Raw genomic sequence first — 17,200 nt, forward strand, 5'->3', positions numbered from 1 at the left:
GATTGATGTAATTAGAGATATTAGAGATCCTAACTTATCTTTGAAGTTTATCTAAATATATAATGGAAATAGTATAAATATGGGTCTTGGTTGAAGGGTTCAATCAAGCTCTCCACTTTTCAACTGGTGGAAGAATCTCTCTCTAGCCTAAAATCTTTTTCTCTATTTTCTCCTCTCTTCTCTACCCGAGCTCTCTCTCTCTCTCTCTCTCTCTCTTTGCTCTTTTTTTCCCTCTCTCATCTTGCTTGAGGTTTCAATCATGGGATCCTAAATTCAACATGGTATCAGAACATCAAATTTAGGATCCCCACGTCAAAAGAATACTCTAAGAAGTTATGATCAAAACTACTCATAGAAAGCTCTTTGTGAAACAAGATTGAAGGTTGTCAGATCAAATTTTCATTCACGTTATTATTACTTCATGTTCTTGGTTTTTTATCTTTAGAAGATGGTTCAGAGGTGATTTTATTGTTGTCTTCACCTTATGAAATTATTTAGATTTATGCATCTCGGATTAGAAGACGTTTACCAAGGTAGTTTTGTCGGTTTGCAAGTTCTAGGTTGAAAATCAGTTTATGTTGAGATTTTCTACATAAAAAATTATAATTTTGTGGGAACAAGATTTTTTTTTATGAAGAAAAATGTTCTTGAGCCTATTATGAGTAGTTTTTTATCCACTGGATTTCAGAAATCTAATTACTTGCTTCTATGCTAAGCTTCTCCATTAACCGAGTAGTTTGAATAATTCTATTCAATTTTGTGATTTTTTGGAGAATTTTTTGAGAGCCACAAGTTTGCTGATTGTTCTTGGAAAATCAAGAATAGAAAGTGTATTTTACACAAAAGGAATCAAGCAAAAAATAAGTAAGAAGTGATCTTAGAAATATCTAATTCGGAATTGCTACCTTACCTTACTTGATCTCATGCTTATTGATTGATATTTGTTATTCTCCACAAGGAAGACTAGAGAATTAATTATAAAATTTTTTTACCAGCAAGTTGACTAGCCTAAGAGGGTTCCCTCCTTGCCTAAAGACTTGATAAGCTTGAGTCCTCCTCCCATCTACCCGAGCTAGACTTGGCTGCACTTGAATTTCCAAGCCACTTACTAAGGCTAGTTCAAATTTGAGTACATTATTATCCTTGAATTGCCTCTTATGGCTGAAGAATACATGGGTAGCAAAAATGATTTTCTCAAGATTACTATCATACCCTTACGAGGGATTTCAAATTTCTTGAGTTGGTCTACATTGATTCGATGGTTCCTTCTAACAAGGGACCTACTTGGTCACCTCACCAAACTTGGGCCACCCGTTGATGAAGAAGATGTTGCTTATGCTAAGTTGTTAAAAAATAACACTTTGGTAATTAGTTGGTTCATCAACAACATGGAAGAATTTGTCTCCAACAATGTTATTCATCTCGACACCACCAAACAAATTTCTAGCTCCGACAACTTATACAGGCCATATGATATTCTCCAAAGAATGTCCAACACTAAACAAGAAGAAAATATCCATGAATATTTGGCTCGGTTTAGAGGCCTTCTTCAAGAATAGAAGATAGCTTAGTCTACCTCCACCGATGTCACTTATTCTCAACAAGCATTAGAATCTTGTACCAAGATTTGAGCAAAAATGAAAGTTGCAATACAACATATGCAAACCAAAATAAACTTCATGTATGATTCAAGTAGACACGAAGAAATTTTAAAATGTCAAAAAATTATAGACACAGTTCTAGAAAAAAATAGATGAAGGAAAGAGTCATGTTTTCTTTAAAGAACTAACATAACTCAAACAGGGTTTAGAGAATCTAAACAAAGATCAAATTCAAAATTCTTAGATGAAATATTAGATATAAAAGAACATGTAGTTCCTGAAACAACAATTTCAAGGTATAAAAATCTTTTTACCACTTGGATTTCGAAACATGAATGAGTTTTTTTACTTAACTGAGTTAGAAACTTCATTACCTTTGGGTCTTCCTGACATAAAAAGTTGGCTTAAAAAACTCATGTAAAGCACCACGAAAAACACCTTTTGAAACATCAAATTACATATTGGTGTTAAGTATAATCTCCACATCTAAGGAAGAAGTTGATTATTCAGAATATAATACATTTGGTAAAAAAAAACTAATCTATTATATTCAAGAGGAAAAACGATCCTCTAGCAAAGAAAAAATTAAGCAACAAGAAAGTGATCTAGAGCCATGGGACTCTAAAGACAATGTTGCTAATGGAATTGCCAAAAAAGGACATTATTCTACAAAAGATAAACTTCCACATGACATTGGCAAAAGATTTAATATGCTGCAAGCAAACTCAAAAGCAAAATCTTCTAGAGAAAAAGACTATGTTGTTGAGGATAACATTCATAACCAATATTCTCATAACAAAGTCTCCCTAGGAAGACAAAGATACTCAACAAACTACTCTTTTGTTGACCCGAATCATGCTAACAAAGGGTATCACCCGATAGATAACATCAACCCTTTTGAATTTTATCTCAATTTAGATTGTCCAAAAGATGGAGAAAAAATCCTTAAAGATTAGGAAAGAAGCATGAGTAATGCTGCCAATAGGCATAAATCATGAGATAAGGATTCAACATATAATTTCTTTACCCATATTTTACAAGGTAATGTTGCCAACAGGTGGAATAATCTTCCCGGAGACCAAATGGCAAAACAAGATGGAAGCACTTCCATTGCTCCAATCTTTAAAAAAACATTGAAGCAAAAATTTTCAAAAGAATTTTTAGGCCTTCATCCTTCCCTCGAATCAATAAATGAAAATCTCAAATTTAGAACAAGACTAGAAACAATACAAAAACTAAGCAAATTACAAATTTGTAATATTTGTTTCTATGAAAAATATTATTGTGAGTTTGTTAGTTATTTCTAAAAACTCAAAATAGAAGATAAAAACCTTATCTTTCTATCTTCTATTCAAAATTACTAAAATCATTTGCTACACACTGTGAAAAAAAATATGTACCAAAATATTGGCAAAACAACCTAGAATTTTCAGAAAATTTTATGGAAATCTTTCTAAGAATAGACACTCTTGGAAGAGACAGAGATTTATCCAAGACAATCTTGCTAATCTATACGAAATGCAATGACCTCAAAAGAAAATTAGTCATGCATACAAACAAACCCTTTGTTGTCCACAACAAAATAAAATAGTAGGAGCACATGGTCGCAAAAACCATTCTTCCAAACAAAGAAAACCTCACAAAAAGTTTTCTAAAAAGAAGTACAAAATACAAAGAACTTTTCACAAAAAATATTCTCCAAAAAAAGAGATATTTTAGAAAGAAACCTTTCCAAAAAAGCAAATCCCTATTGCCCAAAAGGAAACCTCCTACTAAATGCAAATGCTAGATTTTTCAAAAAGAATGACATTTTGCAAGAGATTGTCCCAATGAAAAAACAAAAACAGCAATACAACACCTCTATGGTACTTGGAAAAAATGAAGGATTAGAAATTTGTCATTACAATGACATCCAATCCGAAGATGAAGTTTACAAACTTCAATTAATAACTGAATCTTTCGATTCCGAAAATTCAGAAAATATGTCTAACTCATGTGTAATTAACGAATGAGTCTTCAGATTGAAGTTGAGCATGTTTCATCAAGAAATTTTATATCACTGTAGTCTTAAAACTACCTGGATATAACAAATTTCATATCCATGCTTTGGTAGATACAAGAAGTACCTACTATCTGGCCCGACATACACTACTTCCATAAAATCTATGGAAACCTCTCCATGACCCACATCGTATCACTATCGGCTCAGGAGAAATAATGTAGCTCCAACATGAAGCTTGGAAAATTCACCTCGACATTAGAGGCAAAAATTTTTAATTCCCTTTTTATTAAGCCTTGGGAACATTGTAACCACAAGACCCGACTTAGTTTTAAGAAATTATTGGTTAATGTTTCACGCACTTGTTGAACAAACACCGGAATATTATTGTCTAAAATGCTATACTAGACAAGAAATCAATGGAGACACAATATTTGCTTATGCCTATAAACCCTCCCAAGCTTAAGCAATAGCTGGCAATGCTCACATTCTCCATCAACATTTCCAAAAGCGCAGCAAATGTGGTGAGATTCCACCTTTAGAACCACTACTCGTTGCACAAACCACTGACAAAGAAGTCCAAAAACTTCTTGAATCCACTTGCTCCGATAAACCTTTGGAATGGTGGACAAAACAAAAACCATTCACCGATCTCAAACTTATTGATCTCAATAAGCTCATTCGAGTAAAACATATAGTTTACACCCCCTTTAGATGTTGAGGAATTCTCCCAAAAAATAAACGATTTGCTTAACCAAGGCCTTATACGACCAAGTCACTCTCTGCATACCTCCCTTGCATTTTTTGTCAGAAATCATGCAGAGATAAAACACGGAAAGGCTAGGATGGTCATTATACTTGGATGAAAGATATTCAAGTCTAGTTTCATAAGGAGAAAATTTTATGTCAATCTGATCTATATTTAAGGATATATTTTATGAAGAGAAATTATACTTGAATGAAAGTTATTTAAGTCTAGTTTCATAAGGAAATTTTTTTATCTCAATCTGATCTATATTTAAGGATATATTTGCATTGGAAGAATCAAAGGTGATGATGGTATTCTGTTTTATTGAAAAATCCGAATTTAAAGCCAAATTTTTTGCGTCACTTTTTGAGTTGTTGTTATTGTTCAAAAATATCAGGAAAATATCTCACTTATTTTTTGCCTCAATTATACATGTTCGGGTCCCGAGTTTTATACATATTTTGTCTGCGACTCAGCTATATTGGTATGATATCTTACTCGATTACTCAATTCTACTCGGTTCTCTATCTTCGGCTGAATTATTATCTTGGATTATTACTCGGTTCCAACATATCATTTGGTGCAACTTTCTTATTTACTGATGGATTTGCTACGAATTATTTCATGTGTCCTTATTACTCTTAAGGACTTTCATTATTTACTAGTTATCTACTACTATACTATTGCAAATTTGGTACATGTTATTTGGGCATTGGCCCATTTCCGTTAATGCTATTGTGTCTCTTTGATTGAGACATTATTTCTGAAGAAGAACTCCTCGGTTGCTTGCCTTGGGTTCTTTATTTGCTGACTTTTGTCGGCATTGGTTCGTTTGATGTGAAATTTGAATTTCTTAGAAAAATAAAGCACATGGTGGCCTCATCATCTTATCATCCTCTTTACCCATTACCCATTGGTTATTTGGCAGCCTTCTCCTACCATCCTTTATTTGACTCTCAGATACCCCTTTGGACCAACCTCTTGTGTGTTGCTTCGTTTGGTTTACCTTTATATATGTGTGTGTGTGTGTGTGTGTGTGTATGTGTGTTTTAAGTCCACTGAGACTTTTTATATGTATTCGTGAGTCTTTTATCGCCGTCTTGTGAATGATAGGCATTACCCACTTATCACCCATTTCTGCCTTTGAGAGTCGGTGCCCGAGTTGGGACACCGTGTTGGAGGATCTTATTACTACATATATGTTATTTGGTTCAAGGTGGGATCACTGTCATTACCTCCCAGCTTGAGGGGGAGAAGTAGAAGAATAAGTACAAAAAATAGGTATTTTATTCCATTCGTTGTGACAAAGATATTCAAGAAAGGGGGAACACCAAAGATGAAGATTTTGCATCTAATAAGAAATATTTGTAACAAAGAAAATTGAAGACCAAGGATCATTTTCATTGCAAGCTAAAGTTATAAACTCCAGCTTGAGGGGGAGTGTTGAAGAACATATATGGAAGAGTCTTACATGACTCTCACAATAAGAAGTCTTACAAAGGCAAAATTAATATGGAAGGAGGTTTCAAAGAAGAGTTTTAGTTTAAAAATATTTTAGTTATGTTGAGTTATTTAATTATGCTAAGATTTATCTTTAAGTGTTATAGTTTAGGTGTAATGGGGATAAGAATAGTTTAATTTATTTGGACTCTACTACTTTCCTCTATTATAAATAGGGTTTCATGTACTCTGATTACATCAAGTCAATGAAGTATTTTTATTTTTCATAAATTCAACAAAGCCACGAAAATGGATGGATATTATATCCCTAATAAGGAAAGATTAATTTCATTCATTCGAGGAAAACAATGGTTTTTCAAATTTGATTGTAAATCAGGATTTTTGAAAATTCGTATTACTGAATGCGCCATTCTTGTTAATACATTCAGTTGTCCTTCTGGATATATGAATGGCTTGTTATGCCCTTTGGGCTAAAACAAGTTCCTAATATTTTCCAAAGAAGAATGGACGGTATTTTTAGACCATTCTTTAGATTCTATATAGTGTATGTTGATGACATCTTAGTTTTTTTTTTTAAACAAAAGAAAAACATACAAAATAGTTAATACAAGTCTTTGAAGCTTTAAAAATTGCAGGAATTGCCCTCGGTAAAAAGAAAACTAAAATATTTTGTAATAAGATAAATTTCTTAGGATTAAAAATTTCCTTAAGAGAAATAATTCTCCAAATCATATTTTTTTTAAAATCTTCATTTCCAAATGACATTGAAGATATAAAACAACTTCAAAGGTTCTTAGGTTGTTTCACATATGCTGAGCAATTTATCGAAAATCATGCAAAAATTCAAAAATCAATTTAACAGAAGTTAAAAAAAAGATTGTTAAATGGGAATGGATACCTAAAAACAGTAAAAGAATAATTCAGATCAAACAAATGTTAACAAAACTTCCAATATTAACATTACCATATCCAAATGTTTTTCTCATTTTAGAAACAGATGTTTCAGATCACACTTGGGCAGTTGTATTAAAAAGTAAAGAAAATAATTCAAAAAAAATATGCAGATATACTTCTGGAATTGCCTCTTATGGCTGAAGAATACATGGGTAGCAAGAATGATATTCTCAAGATTACTATCATACCCTTACGAGGGATTTCAAATTTCTTGAGCTGGTCCACATTGATTCGATGGTTCCTTATAACAAGGGACCTACTTGGTCACCTCACCAAACTTGGGCCACCCGTTGATGAAGAAGATGTTGCTTATGCTAAGTTGTTAAAAAATAACACTTTGGTAATTAGTTGGTTCATCAACAACATGGAAGAACTTGTCTCCAACAATGTTATTCATCTCGACACCGCCAAACAAATTTCTAGCTCCGACAATTTACACAGGCCATATGATATTCTCCAAAGAATGTCCAACACTAAACAAGGAGAAAATATCCATGAATATTTGGCTAGGTTTAGAGGTCTTCTTCAAGAATGGAAGATAGCTTAGTCTACCTCCACCAATGTCACTTATTCTCAACAAGCATTAGAATCTTGTACCAAGATTTGAGCAAAAATGAAAGTTGCAATACAACATATGCAAACCTAATTAAACTTCATGTATGATTCCAGCAGACACGAAGAAATTTTTAAATGTCAAAAAATTCTAGACACAGTTCTAGAAAAAAATAGATGAAGGAAAGAGACATGTTTTCTTTAAAGTGTCAGAGTGGTTCTGTCCACTCTTGTAGGTTGTAGCTTTCCGCAACTAATAGATTGTTCTGTTGGGTGGTATTGGTTAGCTGTTGTCATGGTATCAGAGCTAGGCACGCCACGTCCTGCGTTTGAATCCTATGAGAAGCGGTCAAGAATGGGCGGGGTGGGTGTCAGAGTGGTTCCTTCCACTCTTGTAGGTAGTAGCATTTCTGCACCTGACAGATCGGTTTGTTTGGTAGTATTGACTAGCCATTGTCATATAGAACTAACATAACTCAAACAGGGTTTAGAGAATCTAAACAAAGATCAAATTAAAATTTCTTAGATGAAATATTAGATATAAAAGAACATGTAGTTCTTGAAACAACAATTTTAAGGTATAAAAATCCTTTTACCCTTTGGATTTCAAAACATGAATGAGTTTTTTTACTTAACTGAGTTAGAAACATCATTACCCTTGGGTCTTCTTGACATAAGAAGTTGGCTTAAAAAACTCGTGTATAGCACCATAAAAAACACCTTCTGAAACATCAAATTACATATTGGTGTTAAGTATAATCTCCACTTCTAAGGAAGAAGTTGATTATTCAGAATATAATACATTTGGTAAAAAAAACTAATCTATTATATTCAAGAGGAAAAACGATCCTCTAGCAAAGAAAAAATTAAGCAACAAAAAAGTGATCTAGAGCCATGGGACTCTGAAGACAATGTTGCTAATGGAATTGTCAAAAAAGGACATTATTCTACAAAAGATAAACTTCCACTTGACTTTGGCAAAAGATTTAATATGCTGCAACCAAACTCAGAATCAAAATCTTCTAGAGAAAAAGTCTATGTTGTTGAGGATAAAATTCATAACCGATATTCACATAACAAAGTCTTCCTAGGAGGACAAAGATACTCAACAAAATACTCTTTTGTTGACCTGAATCAGGCTTACAAAGGGTATCACCCAATAGATAACATCAACCCTTTTGAATTTATCTCAATTTAGATTGTCCAAAAGATGGAGAAAAAATCCTTAAAGATTAGAGAAGAAGCATGAGTAATGCTGCTAATATGCATGAATCATGGGATAAGGATTCAACATATAATTTCTTTGCCCATGTTTTACAAGGTAAGGTTGCCAATTGGTGGAATAATCTTCTCGGAGACCAAAAGGCAAAACCAGATGGAAGCACTTCCATTGCAGCAATCTTTAAAAAAACATTGTAGCAAAATTTTCAAAAGAATTTTTAGGCCTTCATCCTTCCCTCGAATCAATAAATGAAAATCTCAAATTTAGAACAAGACTAGAAACAATACAAAAACTAAGCAAATTACAAATTTTTAATATTTTTTTCTATGAAAAATATTATTGCGAGTTTGTTAGTTATTTCTACAAACTCAAAATAAAATATAAAAACCTTATCTTTCTATCTTCTATTCAAAATTACCAAAATCATTTGCTAAACATTGTGAAAAAAAATATGTACCAAAATATTGGCAAAACAACCTAGAATTTCCATAAAATTTTATGGAAATCTCTCTAAGAATAGACACTCTTGGAAGAGACAGAGATTTATGCAAGACAATCTTGCTAATCTATACGAAATACAATGACTTCAAAAGAAAAGTAGTCATGCATACAAACAAACCCTTTGTTGTCCACAAGAAAATAAAATAGTAGGAGCACATGGTTGCAAAAACCATTCTTCCAAACAAAGAAAACCTCACAAAAAGTTTTTAAAAAAGAAGTACAAAATACAAAGAACTTTTCACAAAAAATATTCTCCAAAAAAAGAGATATTTTAGCAAGAAACCTTTCCAAAAAAAAAATCCCTATTGCCCAAAAGGAAACCTCCTACTAAATGCAAATGCTAGATTTTTCAAAAAGAATGACATTTTGCAAGAGATTGTCCCAATGAAAAAACAAACACAGCAATACAACACCTCTATGGTACTTGGCAAAAATGAAGGATTAGAAATTTGTCATTACAATGACATCCAATTCGAAGATGAAGTTTACAAACTTCAATTAATAACTAAATCTTGCGAGCATGTTTCATCAAGAAATTTTTATATCACTGTAGTCTTAAAACTACCTGGATATAACAAATTTCATATCCATGCTCTGGTAGGTACAGGAAGTACCTACTATCTGGCCCAACATACACTACTTCCAGAAAATCTATGGAAACCTCTCCATGACCCACATCGTATCACTATCGGCTCAGGAGAAATAATGCAGTTCCAACATGAAGCTTGGAAAATTCACCTCGACATTAGAGGCGAAATTTTTTAATTCCCTCTTTATTTAACCTTGGGAACATTGTAACCCCAAGACCCGACTTAGTTTTAAGAAATTATTGGTTAATGTTCCACGCACTTGTTGAACAAACACCAGAATATTATTGTCTAAAATGCTATACCAGAGAGGAAATCAATGGAGACACAATATTTGCCTATGCCTATAAACCCTCCCAAGCCTATGCAATAGCTGGCAATGCTCACATTCTCCATCAACATTTCCAAAAGCGCAGCAAATGTGGTGAGATTCCACCTTTAGAACCACTACTCGTTGCACAAACCACTGACAAAGAAGTCCAAAAACTTCTTGAATCCACTTGCTTCAATAAACCTTAGGAATGGTGGACAAAACAAAAACCATTCGCCGATCTCAAACTTATTGATCTCAATAAGCTCATTCGAGTAAAACATATAGTTTACACCCCTTTAGATGTTGAGGAATTCTCCCAACAAATAAACGATTTGCTTACACAAGGCCTTATACAAGCAAGTCACTCTCCGCATACCTCCCTTGTATTTTTTATCAAAAATCATGCAAAGATAAAACACGGAAAGGCTAGGATGGTCATTATACTTGGATGAAACGTATTTAAGTCTAGTTTCATAAGGAGAAAATTTTATGTCAATCTGATCTATATTTAAGGATATATTTGCATTGGAAGAATCAAAGGTCATGATGGTATTCTGTTGCAATGAAAAATCGGAATTTAAAGCCGAATTTTTTGCGTCACTTTTTGAGTTGCTGTTATTGATCAAAAATATCAGAAAAATATCTCACTTATTTTTTGCCTCGATTATACATGTTCGGGTCCTGTGTTCTATACATATTTTTTCTGCGACTCAATTATATTGGTATGATATCTTACTCGGTTTTCTATCTTCGATTGAATTATTATCTTGGATTATTACTCGGTTCCAACATATTATTTGGTGCAACTTCCTTATTTACTGATGGACTCGCTGCGGATTATTTCATGTGTCCTTATTACTCTTAAGGACTTTCATTATTTACTAATTATCTACTACTATACTATTGCAAATTTGGTACATGTTATTTGGGCATTGGCCCATTTCTGCTAATGTTATTGTCTCTTTGATTGAGACATTATTTTTTAAGAAGAACTCCTCAGTTGCTTGCCTTGGGCTCATTATTTGCTGATTGTTGTCGGCATTAGTTCGTTTGATGTGGAATTTGAATTTCTTAGAAAAATAAAGCACCTGGTGGCCTCAACATCTTATCTTCCTCTTTACCCATTACCCATTGGTTATTTGGCAGCCATTTCCTACCATCCTTTATTTGACTCTCACATACCCCTTTGGGCCAACCTCTTGTGTGTTGCTTCGTTTAGTTTACCTTTATATATATATAGGTGTGTGTGCGTGTGTGTGTTTTAAATCCATTGAGACTTTTTATATGTATTTGTGGGTCTTTTGACAGGTATTAGCCACTTATCACCCATTTTTGCCTTTGAGAGTCGGTGCCTGGGTTGGGACACCGTGATGGAGGATCTTATTACTACATATATATTATTTGGTTCAAGTTGAGATCACTGTCATTACCTCCCAGCTTGAAGGGGAGAAGTAGAAGAATAAGTACAAAAAAGAGGTATTTTATTCCATATGTTGTGGTAATTTTAATGTGACAAAAATATTCAAGAAAGGGGGAGCACAAAAGATGAAGATTTTGCATATAATAAGAAATATTTGCAGCAAAGAAAATTGAAGGCCAAGGATCATTTTCATTGCAAGCTAAAGTTATAAACTCCAACTTGATGGGGAGTGTTGAAGAACATATATGGAAGAGTCTTACATGACTCTCACAATAAGAAATCTTACAAAGGAAAAATTAATATGGAAGGAGGTCTCACATAAGTGTTTTAGTTTAAAGGTGTTTTAGTTATGTTGAGTTATTTAATTATGCTAAGATTTATTTTTAAGTGTTATAGTTTAGGTGTAATGGGGACAAGAATAGTTTAATTGTATTTGGACTCTACTAATTTCCTCTATTATAAATAGGGTTTCATATACTCTGATTACATCAAGTCAATGAAGTATTTTTCTTTTTCATAAATTCAACAAAGCCATGGATATTATATTCCTAATAAGGAAAGATTAATTTCATTCATTCGAGGAAAACAATGGTTTTCCAAATTTGATTGTAAATTAGGATTTTTGAAAATTCGTATTACTGAATGCGCCATTCTTGTTAGTGCATTCAGTTGTCCTTCTGGATATATGAATTTATGCCCTTTGGGCTAAAACAAGTTCCTAATATTTTCCCAAGAAGAATGGATGGTATTATTAAATCATTCTTTAGATTCTATGTAGTGTATGTTGATGACATCTTAGTTTTTTTTTTCAAAAAAAAAGAAAAACAAACAAAATAGTTAATACAAGTCTTTGAAGCTTCAAAAATTACATGAATTGCCCTCGGTAAAAAGAAAACTGAAATATTTTGTAATAAGATAGATTTCTTCGGATTAAAAATTTCCTTAAGAGAAATAATTCTCCAAATCATATTTTTTTTAAAAATTCTTCATTTCCAAATGACATTGAAGATATAAAACAACTTCAAAGGTTCTTAGGTTGTCTCACATATGTTGAGCAATTTATCGAAAACCCTGCAAAAATTCAAAAACCTTTTCAACAGAAGTTAAAAAAAAAAGACTGTTAAATGGGAATGGATACCTAAAAACAGTAAAAGAATAATTTGGATCAAACAAATATTAAAAAAACTTCCAATAATAACATTACCATATCCAAATGTTTTTCTCATTTTAGAAACAAATGTTTCAGATCACGCTTGGGCAATTGTATTAAAATATAAAGAAAATGATTCAGAAAAAATATGCAGATATACTTCCGGAATATTTAAAGCGGCTGAATTAAATTATCATTCTTATGAAAAAAAGATTTTACTTGTTAAAAATGGTATTAATCCTCATATATCTTGCTCCTAAGGAATATTTAGTATGTACCGATTGCAAAAACTTTGTAGGTTTCATGAAAAGAAACATCAAAGATTCAATCGAAGAACCTATTAAAAGAGAAAATAATTATTTACCTAATACTTTTACTCGAAATTTTTCTTGTGTTCTAGACAGAAAAGATGACAATTGATCCACTCACGGTGGGTTAGTCCACAACTTGAATTGAAGTGAAGAATTGAATTGAAGTGAAATGAATTGATTCAACTTCAACTCATATTTGGCCGTTAGAGTAGACGAGTTCAAGTAGCTGGAAAACAAATTCCAGTGTAAGTGCCCCCAAATGAAAAATTTGATATAAAAAAGAGAATGAGTAACCTTTTATAATATACTTAAATAGAACATATACCTAAACATATAATTAACTAAAATAAACATGGTTACTACACTTATAAGTGATTTAACGGTAGTATTAGAATATATTAATATCCTAATCAATGAAAAACTATATCATATTACTTAATGATTATAGTTTATTATAAATTAAAACAATAATTACGTGTGACTAGAATAAATTATACAAAATTAATAAAAAAAATAAAAAATAACATAAGTGAATATAATAAATAAACCTAATGGTTTAATTAATTATATCAATTGGATAATTAAACCAATTAATGATTACAGTTTATTATTAATTAATATACTAATTACTTGTGACTAGAATAGATTTTTTAAATAAATAAAAAAGTTAAAAATAACATAAGTGAATATAATATAAAAATAAATTATTTTTTAATAACATAAGATATAGTTTAAAATTAAAACTCACTATTTTAAGACAAAATAAAAAATACATAATAAATAAATAAATATATTAATTTATCAATAACATAATATATATTTTACATATTATTAATTAATAATATATTCACACAAAATGTAAAACCATTTGTTTAATTAATTATAGCAATTGAATAATTAAACCAATTAATGATTATAGTATTATAAATTAATATACTAATTACGTGTGACTAAAGTAAATTGTAAACAAGTGAAAAAAGTATAAAATAACAAAAACGAATATAATTAACGTAAACTATTTTTAACAACAAGTTCGTGCGTTTAACATCATCAACTTACTAGTTTAGTACATACGAACAACAACATACATGTTCAAAAGCAATAAAGTACAACCACTAATAATCACTCAATATGCTAATCGCTATGGCATCTCGAATTTGTGCAGCTCTAGTGGATTCTAATGCACAACCCCTCCGCATGGTTGTTGATAAGTTGCCTTCATCCCCAAGATTGTCGCTATCATCGCTATCTTCATCCGAATTTTCACCTGCTAATCGGACCTCATCACCTCCTCCACCAACCTCATAATCTGAATCATCATCTTCAAATTCAAACATATCATTGTAATCCTCTTTACGAGAATCCTAACAAATTAAAATAAGCCCCAAAAGTCCCAAACCCCAACTCTAATCCCGAAATTAAACCCTATCAAGACGAAATTGAACCCTAAATCCCACGATTATGCCACAATCAAGATAAATTACGCACATAAATTAAAATTAAATAAAATACAACACTAAATTAGTTGAAAAAAAAATTAGGGTTTTGGCTTACTTTCTGAAACTTGGGGAAAACCACCGCTGAATGGGGCAATCTAAGCCCAATCGAAGAAATCGACACCTAAATGTCGAAAATCGAAGAAAATTGAAGGATATCGAAATCGGAATAGGTTAAATCGAAGGAAATACGGGGGGAGGGGGGGAGAAGCAACGCGCGTCGCGTGAGGAAAGTTGATTCGCAAAATAGGTATGAATAAACTTTCCCCCGTTTTTGCCTAAGCGAATGAAATAGTGTAATCTCACTTCAATTCAATTATTTCTACACTAACGCCATTATTTGATGAACTAGGTAATGCGAGGGGAATTCATTCCACTTCATTGTAGACTAACCCCCCCTCAGCGAATGCCCACATGATTTAGTGGCACAAATTACTACACTAACGGTATTGTTCTCCACTCTACAATCTTTATTCGATAATCACGTAGTTTTTTTAAATAGGATATATTGATGAGAGTTGTGCCTGATACGAGTTTAATGTTGAAGATTTAAAGCTCAAGGTTAAGCATTTAACTTTTGAGTTACAAAAACTTCAAAATCGGTGCAAAAGGCCAAGTCCTTCTGGGACCTCTACCAGATCTCCGTTGCGAGAAAAGGAAGCCATAACGAGTGTTTTAACCAAGCAGACGGATGATTGTATTACTCAACTAAATAAAGGTCGACCCGGGATTTCTGCCGGTCATGCTAGGCATGAAAAGGAAATCATAACTCAATCTTCTTGCAAGACAAAGGAATTAGGGGTTTCTACCTACCAGTCTTGAGCTGGAATGGAAGTGGTAAAAACGGGAGAAAACGGAGATGCTTGCCCAAAGAGAAATCTTTCAAAAGGCTTTTGGTTACTCCTATTGAGTTTACTCAATTGAAAAGCCTGACCAAACCAGTAAGTAGTGAGCCAAGTGAGTTTAACTATCTTCCGAAAATAAAACCACTTAAACTCGCTGATATAATTTCTGAGGAAATTTCATTAATGCCCAAGGTGCCTGCCAATGTTAGTCCTCAAGAAACTATTGACCATCAAACCCAAATCCCTATGGAAACAAAGGATTGGTGAAGGGATTCATACTCCCTTTATGACTATTAACTCCAACGGACTCTGGAACAAGACAGTCATATATCCTAAGATTGAATCTAATTATATTCGGATCTTATTCGAATATGGCTTCATCAATCAAATTCTCTTCCAAGTAAATGACTAGACAACTTTGGAGTTATTACCAAAGGAAAGTACTGATGCCTGCAAGGTGTTCAATACAGTGGTAAAATGAAAGTCAATTTGATTAAAGTCGTATCGTAGAAATCAATGGGCCCAATAAGTTCTTACCGAGTATTTCGGTAATCTCTCAAAGTCTTAGAAAAGGATGGTGAACTCCCATAATTCAACCCAAAAACAAAGCAAAAACCGAAGGAATGCCCTGAATCCAAGTGTTGTTACCGTCGTGACCCAAAAACAAAGTAAAAAAACGAAGGAATGCCTTGAATCCAAGTAGTGTTACCGACATACCATTGACATAAGGATCATGGTGCAATATCTTCAACAACTAATCTTGAAAAATAAAGTGTTTGTCTACAAGACATCTGTCCCTCGTACAATCGTGTCAAAAAGTTTCAAAGAGACCAACTCCTATACAAAAAGCATTAGAAGAGGTCGAAAGGAAAATGAGACTTGGAAATTTTCCCAGTACCAAAAGCACAAAGAAAAATATTGCAACATTGCTCAAGAAGCATTGGAAGCAAAACACTCGAACTCTACGAAAAGAAGTCTTTGACGAAAGATTTCCAGTTGGGATAAGAAGACACATCAGCAAATGACGTTTGTCACCATCAAAGAAGACATGTAAGCAAACAACATATGTCCCTGTCAAAACTCACATCAGCATAACAAAAAAGCAAAGAAGATACTCCTAAGTCAATGAAGATGATGTCATAATATGAAAATACAAATTTAGCCCTACTTTCGACTTCGACGCCGTCGCCAATAGTGCAAGGGTAATTTTAGAATTAAAGAAAATATCAAGAATGCCCTTGTGGTTTTCCTTACAACCATTCATTTTAGGGATAAAATCGAAAAAAATGAAAAAGCAAAAATATATAAATTAGACTATTTGCTATTCAAACGGTCATAAAAAAAACAATCGAGAAATCAAAGAAGAGTTCAAAGACAAGTTCCGACAAAGAGTTTTCCGACGAAATGCAATTTCTAGGAAGGTAATTTTCAACAACAAAACACAGTATATGCCTTTTAAGCCGTAATGGCTAATTAAAAACATGGAATCAACCGGTAACCCAAGGAGTAATGTAGTAATTATATTATTTTAATTTTCTCAATATATATGAACAGAATGTATAAACACTGTTAACATATTTAGTTATGTACAAATTTTAATTCTAAACAATGTTTTTGAATAGCATTTTTAAATAGTATAAAATTTAAATCAAACAACGAATCTGTCTATAACTTAAAAAATTCAACTCTGAAGTATAAAACGACATAGAATTATGCTCTACCTTGTTTAAACAACTAAGAAACCACATCAGAGTTAACATGTATGATTTGTTGACCTCTGAAAACATTGAAACTAATTCATATTTATCATAAGAATCCTAACATACTCGTACTCCAAAAGCAGCTTTGAAATTGCAAAAACTATACAAGCACCACGCATAACAATGAAGGCCAATAAAGTTTTTTGGGAAGAGACCGCAACAGACGCAACCATAATAATAAATGCAGCAAAATGAAAATTATGGACCGCCACGGCCTCCAAAAGAAAAAAAAATACCTTTTTTGTTTTGGGAAGATGTTCACTGTTAGCTTGTCATACAA

This window comes from Aristolochia californica, unplaced genomic scaffold (assembly GCF_029961685.1).
Source record: "Aristolochia californica isolate CCGP_79_NKW_82.1479 unplaced genomic scaffold, dmAriCali1.0.hap1 SCAF_3, whole genome shotgun sequence".
NCBI classification, from domain to species: Eukaryota; Viridiplantae; Streptophyta; class Magnoliopsida; order Piperales; family Aristolochiaceae; genus Aristolochia; species Aristolochia californica.